The following is an 11672-nucleotide window of genomic DNA, read 5'->3' on the forward strand; positions in this document are numbered from 1 at the left end:
GTGTGGATTTCTCACATTCAGGGAGAGGAGGACTAGTTCGCATCCCTGTGCCATCTCACATTTGTTGGATTTTTCTGTCCGAAATCCTCTCCAGGGCGTCAAACTCAACAGAAGTGGCATTACAATGTTCTACCTAGTTCTTACATTACAGGCACACAACTCAAAACACCAAGTTCATCATAAATTCTCCCAATTCTTCAAGCCCACTAGGCCAGACATTTTTTTTATTTTTCTTTCATAGTGGAATTCCAATGCGATATTTTTCTCGAACATAGGTGGTTGTTGTACTGATTAAGAAAAGATTATTCTCATGGACTGGACCTTAGAGAAAAAACTTAACACCTGGGGAACTTGAGGGAATGAGGCGCAGTTCAAGGTAACGGAGCAGCCCAGTCTTCGTCAACCAATGAATTCCCTCGGATGTACTTAGTTAGTACTCAAATCCCACTTGACAGGACTAGGACCTTTTTCACCATAAATGCGATCCATTTACATGTCGCTAAATCATCTTCCGACACTACACTGCAAAGTCCTCTGCTCCCTCAGAATTAAAATCAGGGATCTCGGGATACGAAACCACTTTGCACCCTCGTCTCCAAACCCTCAAGAACACGTCTTCATTCCGCGTTTTCATTGACGACCCTGGTAGCACGAAGAGGTCCCTGAGAGGTGCGGTGGCTAGAACGTTGGCTTCACATCCCGAGGGCTCAGATTAAAACCCCGGCGGTGGCATAGATTTTTCGGAAGCATACCGATACCTCCTTGAGTGTGGTGTAGTAGACACTTCAGAGTGGTGAGATAAACTGCTGAGATACTAGCAGTGAAGAAAAATGTTTACTGCTGATTCAGCGAAACTCTTCCGGAGTCCACTCCGCCCGCTTGGTGGGACGTGCAACCCTGATCCCTTTGCCTTCTTTCGACAATAGCAGGCTAATAATGCCGACGCTGGGTTTCTGTCTTGTTTCCTTACCCTGGGTCTCCGCTCTTCCATCCCTACCCTTCCCTCACGGCGAAAACCACTTAAGCTGTCAACCGCCTCCTTATAATATTAAAATACACGAAGATGTCCAGCAATAGGAAGTATCTCCCATTAAATTCCATGCCTCTAAGGAGTCCTCTTCGTCAAATATCCACTTCGACTCGAGACATGTCTACGGATGCAAATATGAATCTGGTAACACCTCATCTTCCACTGCACCACCCCGAAACATTACGTTTGTCTCACGCCATGTCCGCGTATTGACTTTGACCGCAGTCTGGCAAGCGGAGGATATCTCTCTTTCTCTCACCCCGCTCGCTCCACAGACTATCGCGGAGGGGCCTGTGACGTCGAATATATATTTCCGGAGGGCGGGCCTCAGGATTGGTGAGAGAATCACTCGAGGGCTAAATACCGTCATCTCGAGTGGCGGTGGAGGCACTCAGCACCGCAGGGGGGAGTGGTCATCAACGGCTGACCTATATAAACGACAGGGGGGGGTGAATATATACATCAGTGACGGACAGTAATCCGGGGAGGGGACCATTGTCACCAGTAACCAAGTGCCCAAAAAGACGTAAACTGCTGAGATACTGGTGGTGGAGAAAAATTTTTTACTGCTGATTTAGTGAAGCTCTCCAGTAGTACCTACACTTTTTGCTGCATATTTAAAATATAAATACTATCTTTAAACATAATCCTCAAAATATCTCTGGAAAAATGGGCACATGGTGACGAACGCTTCATTTACTTAAAAAATTGATTGCTATAGTTATTGAGTTTTAGAGGGAAACAACTGTTGAGGTATATTCACAGGTTTTCACGCGAAAATTGCAATAGGGTAGTTTCTTTCATCAAAGAAAACGAAAGGTATTGATTGCGATTCGTTACCCAACATTTGCGTATCCATAATATACAAATTATTTGGTTTTAGAAATTCCAGTTTAGACGAATGTTATTGGTCAATTTTAACCCCAGTTGAAAAAGGCCAGATTGGCGTCCATGCGATGCGTCCACGTGACGTCACAGGGACCTAGATTCTATACGAGTAGATAGGAGTTTTACATCGTCTTAGATTACCAATGAGGCACAGACCTCAGGGAAACATCTCTTAAACGCCTCTTAAAACTGCCTATTAAAACTGCCTATGGTCGGAAAGTTTCCTTCGTTTGATATGGTACTAATAATCCCTATTTAAGCCAAGCGCTACCTGCTAGAAGCCTGCATCCCAGCGGCACACATATCCTCACCCCAAGGTCACCTCACACGGCGGCAGCGAGAATCAGAATGACGTCACACGGGCTTTTCGCAGCATTCATACTTAGCTGTCGCGTTTTCGCGCGCTTGAAAATTTCCACTTTTCATTTAATCGCTAAAAATAGATATCGTCATTTAAAATTCTATAAGCGTGAAATGCGTACTCCATGAGTAATAATCTTTCAATTTAGGCAATAAAAAATAATAGGAAACCACCTTATTGCTTTACAATTACAATCTAGCTAAGGATCTCCAATTCGTTATTAGAATAAACACAATATGAAGTTAGAGCGTTCAATTTTATCGACCTTCTTTTTTACATTGTTTTTTAATTAATTTATTTCTTCACAACCGAAAACCTCACCTTGGCCTTTTACATCGGGATTTTAGATTTAACATTTAAAAGTCCATCCAAACATGAGTATCCATGGATAGGGGCAACCTACCCAAACGGGACTCGAACCTGTGACCTCTCGTGTGGCAGGCAAGGACTTCATCCCGCGGCCACCGAGGCCAGATTTCTAACTATATTCATGTCAAACACCACAGCTGACTTTCGGCAATAATTTCCGGTTCCGAAACAATTTCCCCTCAAATTTCATTTTTTTAATTTATTGACGATTCTTAGGTATTTCAAACGGCTATTAATTTTTTTATAAAATTAAAATGGCAAAAAATCACTAGTTTCCTGAGCTAACAAAACTACGACTACACAATTGACTAAAAGCAGTACGTTTAACTCTTCAAAATATGAAAAATAGAAAGTACCCTAGATAAAATCCTCAAGAGTAGAACGTAAAAATATAAATGTTTTTTCCATGAAATAATAAAAGTTGATCAGGAATATTTGTCACGTGCGACATAAATTGCAAAATGGTTTTCTGTGGCTTTTAGTAAAGCATCAACAAGTCATGATATTAAAAATTTAAGCGAAAAAGATGTTGGAGGAAATATCGAAGGACTTTGATTTCATGCGTCCGATTCACTCTTAAATTATCTACTCAGCAAAATAATAAACTTGTGTCATTTATGCACGTGGAAGAAAATTGACGTCTGCTTCATTGGGGATAAGTAGTGGTAGGAAGAAATTCATGGGGTGAGAAGGAAGGTTGTAGATGATACACCAAATTGGTTCACTATCAATAGAAGTCGCCCAAGGGTCTACCGTTAAACTCTCACACAACAGATCGATTACACTTTTCACAGCGTTCAGCAAAATGTATCCCACTCGGGATCGGATAATCCTGACGCTCCTTAATCCTTACGCCCCTTAATCCTTATTCCCCTGCCAAGATGTGGACTTGGGCTCTTCGCATGAGAACGAGTTCATATGCCATTAAAAGAAATATTCTCAGCGATTTTTCATTGATAAATGAAAACAGAAAAAAGAAAGATTATAGCATAAAGCCTGAATATCTCGTGAAGCTACTAATCTATATTTAATTCTACATATTAAACTCCAAGCTGCTTCAATGGATGTTAGAGATGAGGTACTGGAACACCAAGCGTTAACATAAACGAGAAATCAAAAAAGAAATAAGGAGCGCGTTTTAAGAGATTTGACTGCCAGAGTTCGACCTAGCATTTATTATACCTCTTTATCGTTCGAGTATAAGGCAAATTCCTATACATTCGGAGAAATGTCTCTCTTATTTTATCGCTACAGTGGGACCTGGAAATGGACTGGTAAAGCCTGACGTCACCACAGCAGGTTGCCATGGCGATCGCCAACTTTTTTTCCAAACAAATCCGAGTAACAGCAGTTTCTGCCATAAGGAACTCAGGGTAAATTTATGTTTTCTACGGTACCTTTCAAATTTCTCATCTTCACTGAAAGTTGCCGTAGGGTATCCGCAAATCACCTAATTTATATTCTCAGCCTGGTGTTTAAACTTATTTTTACGACTGGAGCAGAAATTGGTAAACGTAAGCCACGTTCACAGTCTCATGATTACCCACCCATATTGGCCCAAGTAGACTTGCTGCATGAAAATGGGGCGGAAATAGCAATATGGGACTGCTGAAAGACGTCAAGATGATAACAACTTTGTTTAAATCCACAGTTTTTCATTCCTATCGACCCGGGTTTAAACGCATTGATCCTCAACACAGTTTCAATGAAGACGCAGGTAATAGCTGAACTGTGATAAATGGTTATGTCCGTTTTGAGGTAAAAACAGAGATGACTAAGAGTCTTGAAAATGACGGTATAAACGTCGAAACTAGTTGACAGCTAATAATAAAAAGTTTGTGGAATAGTACTGTTTTTTTTCACCGTGAACATTTCATTGTTCCACCAAGTAACGCCCAAATCAGTTGATTTTAGTCATCTTTAAGGTACAAGTGGAGTGTAGTGCATTCAATTAATACAATTTTTACTGGAGTGGGAGAAAGTAAGGGAAGAGGGGAAGAGGAGGAGATGGGAAGACTTGGAAAAGATAGTCAGCGAAATTGATAGGAGAGTAAAAGAAGGTAAGATGATGCCATAACAGAAAAAAGTCAAGATATTTCGACATGCCATTTGCCACATGTCGAGAAGAGGATAATTGGCGATGTCTCGAGAATCGGTGCGTACTTGCATGAAATATAGGATGTAAACAACCTAAAAAACCGTCAAAATGTAAAATTCACGTTGATTTCCACCGAGATTCACACATTCACAGATTCTTCCACAGATTCTGTCGAAATGCACCGCGTTATGGAAAAAGTGGGTTCATTTCGCCCCATAGTTCCCGCAACGCTTGACAAGAAAAAAACATTATTGTCGCTTCAAGCAGCTGCCAACCCTTTTTCAACATGGTCGACAATTCCTTCTCGCGTAAACATTTTCGATCTAGCGCTGCACGTGTGAGAATGGTTCCGCATCCCCTGATTCTTCTTATTATCGAGGATTTTAAAGATGCTCTATTACAGCTCCGACTCTTTAGGAAGAGTATATGATGCAACCAACGGATTTGAAGTTGCAGGGGTGACAATTTTAAGTCACAATCATTCATGCCAACCGACCCGGGTGTCAACACATTGATCTTCAACACAGTATCAATATATGAACAACTGGGATCGCAACTCCTCAGTTGCTGAGCTATGGCAAAGCATATTTATTTTTGGATGCACTTCGCAGTTACAATGGAAACTGTTTTTCTTGGGTATCCTGCCTTTTCGACATTTTTTTTTTTTATCTGGATGATTTTGAACGACATCAAAAAATTTATGTTGGACGAAAATGAACAATTATTATTGTTTGAAACAATCAATCTCAAAATGGGTGATATTGCGCAATCGTATTGTTGATACTCGCTCCAAGCGTTTAATTAAGCTCTAAGATAAATTGTTTCAGTCATTTTCATCCAACCTTAATCATTTAATGTCCTTAAAAATCCAGAGTATTGAATAAAATGTTGGAAAGCCTAGATACCCAAGAATAACAGCTTTCATGGCAACTTCAAGTACATTCAAAATAATGTTTGCGTTGCCATAGCTCAGTAACTAAGGAGTTGCGACACCATGTTTAATGCTTAAAAAATGCTTAAAATTGTCTCTCTTTTAACCACCTCCTGAAGTATTGCAGATTCCTCCTGAAACACCCTAAGTTGAAATGATGCTGAGAATGATCGTATGGCTTATTTCATCTCAGTGAATCGACCCGATGCGATGGTTAGTTTGGATTGGAGAGGATAGAGTTCACTCCAGAGTAAGGTAAGCTAGAAGCGCGTGAAATTTGTACATTCAGAGTTCCTTTCCTTGGACCACCTCGAACTTCGAGGATTTTTATTTGGTTACTGATAAGAGTTTTTAAAAACAAAATCAAGGTATAAAAGACGCTTATAAAAGTCCAAGTAAATTCAATACAAACCGTTTAAAAGTCAGAAAATTGAAATTGTAGAAAAGGTATAGCTCCAACTATAACATAAGTGTGGAAATAACTCAAGTAAGGATATGGATGCCTAATTTTTAACCAACCAACCTTTTTCAAGAATTCATCACTATCAATTCATCTGCAAAAATTGGTTGACTATCAAATTTTTAAGAAATGGTATTTACACCCCAAACTCCTGGTTGCCGCTTTGCCTGATTGCGAAATGCCGACAGATATCATTTACGCCAGACCTCATTTTCCTTCGTTGTCATTCCAATATTTAGTATTCGACTTTGAAAGAAAAGAAGCAGGAAAGGAGCAAAGAATATTTTCACCGAACGGTATAGTTTGCCTGTTTGTCAGGTATTCAGAATCTCGAATCACGATGGGTATCCAAAAGGTATACCAATCGAAGCAGAGAGGGGAACGCCTGAAAAGCTTCTTGAGGCATATTGTGACTGCGATTTGGAATTGGGACTGTTTCGCCATCAGAAGGGAAATTTTAACGTGAACCCCAGGCAATCAAATATTGCGATAAGCTGCCATCAGCACCCAATGAGTAGGTAAATGGGTCACGTTATTCGTGACTTTCCAATGCAACCCTCGTGATCGCCGACCCAACAAATGGTGGTGGATTACTGAGAGAGACATCTATAAGATACAACCATGCAGTAGCGTTACTAGGAATGCGCTTTGGGGGCATGAGAGGGGATGGGGAAGGGCGACCTCCCACCCCCCCTTTTAGGAAAATTTTGGAAAAATGACATGCCTGCAAAGACATTTTACATAATTTTTTTCCACTTAAAATTTGGGTTCCATTAAAAGGCTACGTTAAAATTTACTATTAGTCAAAACTAGACAATAATTTTGAATATTATTTTTATTTCTCTGAGGCTTTAGGGGGGTATTTATCCCTCTCATCCCCATAGTTACGCCACTGCAACCATGGCATGATACAACAATGGCAAAAATAAATTCAAAAAACTTTTATCTTGAACTCTTCTTTCAAATTAGATGCTGAATTTATTTTTTAAAAACAGCCAAAACATCATACAAAATTTCAAATTTACATGAAAGATTTAAGTTTCATGAGTGCGTTCTAGAACGGAGGCACCGTAGTGAAGAACGATGATGATTCTGAGGTGTCACTACCACTTCCTGTAACTAGGTAACGAAAAAGAGAGTAGTCAGTCTAATGGTGCAAGTCTCGCTATAAAAAATGCACGTACACGAGAAGATGGAAAGGATAAGGTTTAAATGAGGAATGCTGGGTGGTGGGATAAATGCGAAGTTTGCACAATATTATCCACGACGGATGGCACCACGAGGACTTGGGGTTTAACGTCCCACCCCACGGACTTAGCACTACGACTGCGATCTCATACAACACATAACTACACGGCAACCACACGAAGATCAGAATTTTCCCCACAATCGGTGTTCGAACGACAGCCCTCGGGATGGGAAGACAACACTAATCCCATCTTCACTGTCAGTTTCTCTTGCCGAAAAGATAAATTGGAGAGAATAAAGTAATTCAAATCAGGGCCGTATCCAGGGGGGGCAAGGTCAGGCGCCACCCGACCTGAACGTCTTGGAATTGGATTTTGTTGAGAGCCGCCTTAAAAGTTTAATTTTATATGGCGCCCCTGGCCCTGATCTAACTATTAAAGATAGTAATATATTTATAATTTAATCAAGTATGCCTTACGTTTCAAAGCGCAGTGGCAGCCAACCAGGGAGTGATTGATCAACCTAATTGACAAAACCTGTTACTAACGTGTTCATGCAAAAAATTGGTTTTTATTTTCACTTCTATAATTCTTTTGTTATGCGTTTCAAAATAAACAAATTGAACAGCAAAAATTTGAAATTGAAACTTATTCCTTGTATAATATACAGAGCTTGAGTAATACAAAATTTTTACATCAAACAAGGAAAATTAGGTCCCCCTTAGGATAATTCCTGTTTGGGGATAACCGACTCTTCAAAAGTCGCTCTTTTGAGATATTAGCTACATAACACAAAGTACATAACACACACTGCAGTTTTGCTGAATCACAAAATCAACACAAAAACATAATTTTCTTGATTTCAAATGACCAATCTATTACATTTTAAGGAAACATCTTTGTTTAGCAAGATGTGTGATGAGGCAAGAAAGTAAATTTAAAATCTAAACATTAGTAAATCAGGAAAAAACAGATTTGCTGGAACACAAAAAACTCGATACAACAACAATATATCAAAGAATAACCTTTACTCAAACTTTTTAATCAAGTACTCCACCTCCTTGTTTTTGAATAACCAATCTTTAACACATTTTAGGAAACTTCTCTCCTTTGTTACACAAGATATATGATGAGGCAAGGAAGTAAATAATTTAGGGCCTAAATAAATTTTGCAATTGTATTCATTATACCCCTTCCCCTTAGTAACATTGACCGACCTGACAATCTGTTTCCCCCCCGCCCCGGCCAATAATCCTGGCTGCGGCCGCGGCCCTGCTTCAAATACTTAGGATCCCCCAAAATAGGAGGCAAGGACGGCAATATGCCACATTCCTACGGGGACCTTGTGCAATATTTCATTCTAAAGGGTCGGATGAGTGAAAAGCTCTAAAGGAAAACATTGACCCAGACCCTCCACTTGTCACTGAGCGGCCCTGTCCAGCAATGACATTCGGTTCACTACTCTCCATACCAAAAGCATAGAATGTAGAGTTTGAACGCTTATAAAAACCATATCCTTTAAGCTTATTTCATGACATTGGAGTTGGTACTTTTCTTTTTATATTACGCGTTGATTGATAAGTTTGAATTTTTTTACCTTAAAATATAAATATAGAAATCAGTGCATAAACTAAAAATAGTACATGTATTTTTTTATGCCTTTCCAAATAAAACCTCAACTTTAAACGCAGGCCAACGCTAAACGCACATTATTTACCTCACCAAAATTTTATATATCATGTAGTTTGAAGGCTCTTTTGGCATTCATTTTAAGTTCCATACGTCTCACGCAATTGCAAGAATTGTTATTGTATTTTGTATGAAACGATATTTTTTAAGGAACGGTTGCCCATAAGAGTTCAATAGTAACTCTCACTAATCTCACTAAAATAAGAAAATAATTGCAGTAAAACGCCATCGCATGAGTTCACATCAAAACTCCATCATGTCATTAGCCTCCTTCAGCGTGTATAAATATTATTGGCTTTCACTATTCTAAGTTGTCACACCAAAATCAGAGTAGATTTATAATTTCTTATAATTTACTTACTTTATATTTAACACATTCTAAATTCAATATATTTTTTCAGCAGACTGTTTGTTTCATGCATGCAAAGTTACATATAAATACAAACTTATTACAGTTTTAAATTAATCGCGGAAAAAATTAGCTATAAACTATATAGTTGGAAGCTGCTGTTCTGAAGAATAACTGATTAAACTTAAAGTTAAAAAATATGACGCATAATATTAGAAGCTTCATTTAATTTCAAATAAGATTTCATTGATGTGTTTGTCTACCTCATAGTTTATCAATCTTAATACTATTTTTAAATAAATCGATTTTTACCCATGTTTTCCATTATGTTATTATGAGGATTCAGCGAAAATGGAGACACCATTCTAATTACTTCCTGGTCTGCTGAGCGAGCTGAGCTTGGGAAATTTTGAATTTTGATTTGTTTAGCATGTATTTCCAAGTAAGAGAGATATTTTTAAAATATTTTAGTCGTTATAACTGATAAAAAATGATTAATTGCTGTTAGAGATTAACCCGAAAATAAGATGAAGAAAAATTAATATAATCGTAACAGTTTTTGATAACTTAAAAGACCAGCGCAAAACGTCAATAAGAGGGAGACTTGTATTAATACTATACTTGTATTATTAATTGGGCCATATCATTATGTTAACGAGACTATAGCGAAACCGCATACAGTCGTCATAGAGTCTCTCGAATAGCACTGAATGCTAAAATATTGAAGATTACCTACAGGTGGGGTTCTTAGATTTTCGCGAATGCGAGTGTTCGCGATTGATACAAGTTTACATTTTTACACAATTTTTTTGTGTTGGTGGCATTATTTAAAAATTACCTTAATTACCGTGTAAAAACAGCGAACAATGATGAAATCGCGAAAATTCTCCCTCGCCAAAAATTACGATTAAAAAAACTCATGAAAGTAAGCCTACGGGTATGATAATGCCGAAAAATCTCAATCGGAATTATTTATCTAAATTTATGTCTCTTTCCCGATGACATTCGATGAATTTCCAGACATGTCCATACAACGAAATGTTCTTCGAAGCTTTCGTAAAACATGACCTCACTACAGCTTTGATCGTTTAAAAAATTGCTATGCGAAAGCCGGAATTTTCACCCCACATTCTAATGCTTAACACATTGCAAGATGCACGGAAGAATAATGCGCGCTAATCAAAAAGTGTGAAACGCCCTCGCACTGTACGCCTCCACGGGAGACGGAAGAAAGGAACGCATACAGCATACAGCTTCATCATCTGGTGAGCTGAAGCGATGGGTTGAGTTGCCGCCCATATGGTTAAGACGACCTTTCCCGGCCCTCAGGGCCGTCCAGACGAAGGGGCAGGTTAGGGAGCCCACCCATCTCAAAAAAAACTTTCTCGACGTCCATGAAGGCCGTAGAAAGAGTGGGGGGTAACGAGACAACTTGTCTGGACACTCAAATTTCTACGGGCGGCCCTTGCACGCAAGCTTGTGTCAGCCATTTAAACAACCTTCATTCATTTCCATTAATAATCTCCTTCTCCACTGTGGTGGGCTTTCATAAAAATAATCTTTAATGTCCTGTCGCACCGGTAACACAAGTACAACATGGGACCTAGTCACAGAAAAAAATACATATAAAAGAAGAAAAAAGAATAAAAATGCAGATTACAACATTTTATCACTCAAAAATGCATCAACGCTTAGTGGAATTGATGAGTGAGAAGTTCTTTGAATTTATTTTTAAAGGCATTTTGGCTGGCTGAACGTTTAATTGAAAGTGAAATCATTTTGCGGTCCATTGAGGCTGAATGATAAGGATCTTTTTTGCTTATGTTCGGTGGCTGATTAGCCAGATGAACATTTTCTATATCACGTGTCTTTCGGCTGTGTACATTAGAGTTGGGCAGCCTACTTGTATCAATATGCAATAATAATAATAAACAGATGCTGGAAACATGGAACAATTCAGGATATAAATACATGGCAGAGTAAGTATCATGAATTTCCTGAACAGTAGTCTTCCCTTATTGAAACCCCCTTTTACATTCATTTCCATTAATAATATCCCTTCCATTATGGGGGACTTTTATCCAGTCTGCGCCGACAACAATGAAGGACTGAATCATGTACCAGTCTTAACCGGCTCGCTCAATCTTCTTTGACGCCCTGGCAACGCGAATGAGAAAAAAATGCACAAAAAATATGAGGATGGAAGGCCCTCGGGATTCGCATCTCTCTCGCACAGATTCACAATATGACGCATCTTTAGCTTTAAAGCGAGGATGCTCAAATCCGAATCGAATTATTGTAATAAAAAAA

Source organism: Ischnura elegans, chromosome 3, assembly GCF_921293095.1.
Source record: "Ischnura elegans chromosome 3, ioIscEleg1.1, whole genome shotgun sequence".
Taxonomy (NCBI): domain Eukaryota; kingdom Metazoa; phylum Arthropoda; class Insecta; order Odonata; family Coenagrionidae; genus Ischnura; species Ischnura elegans.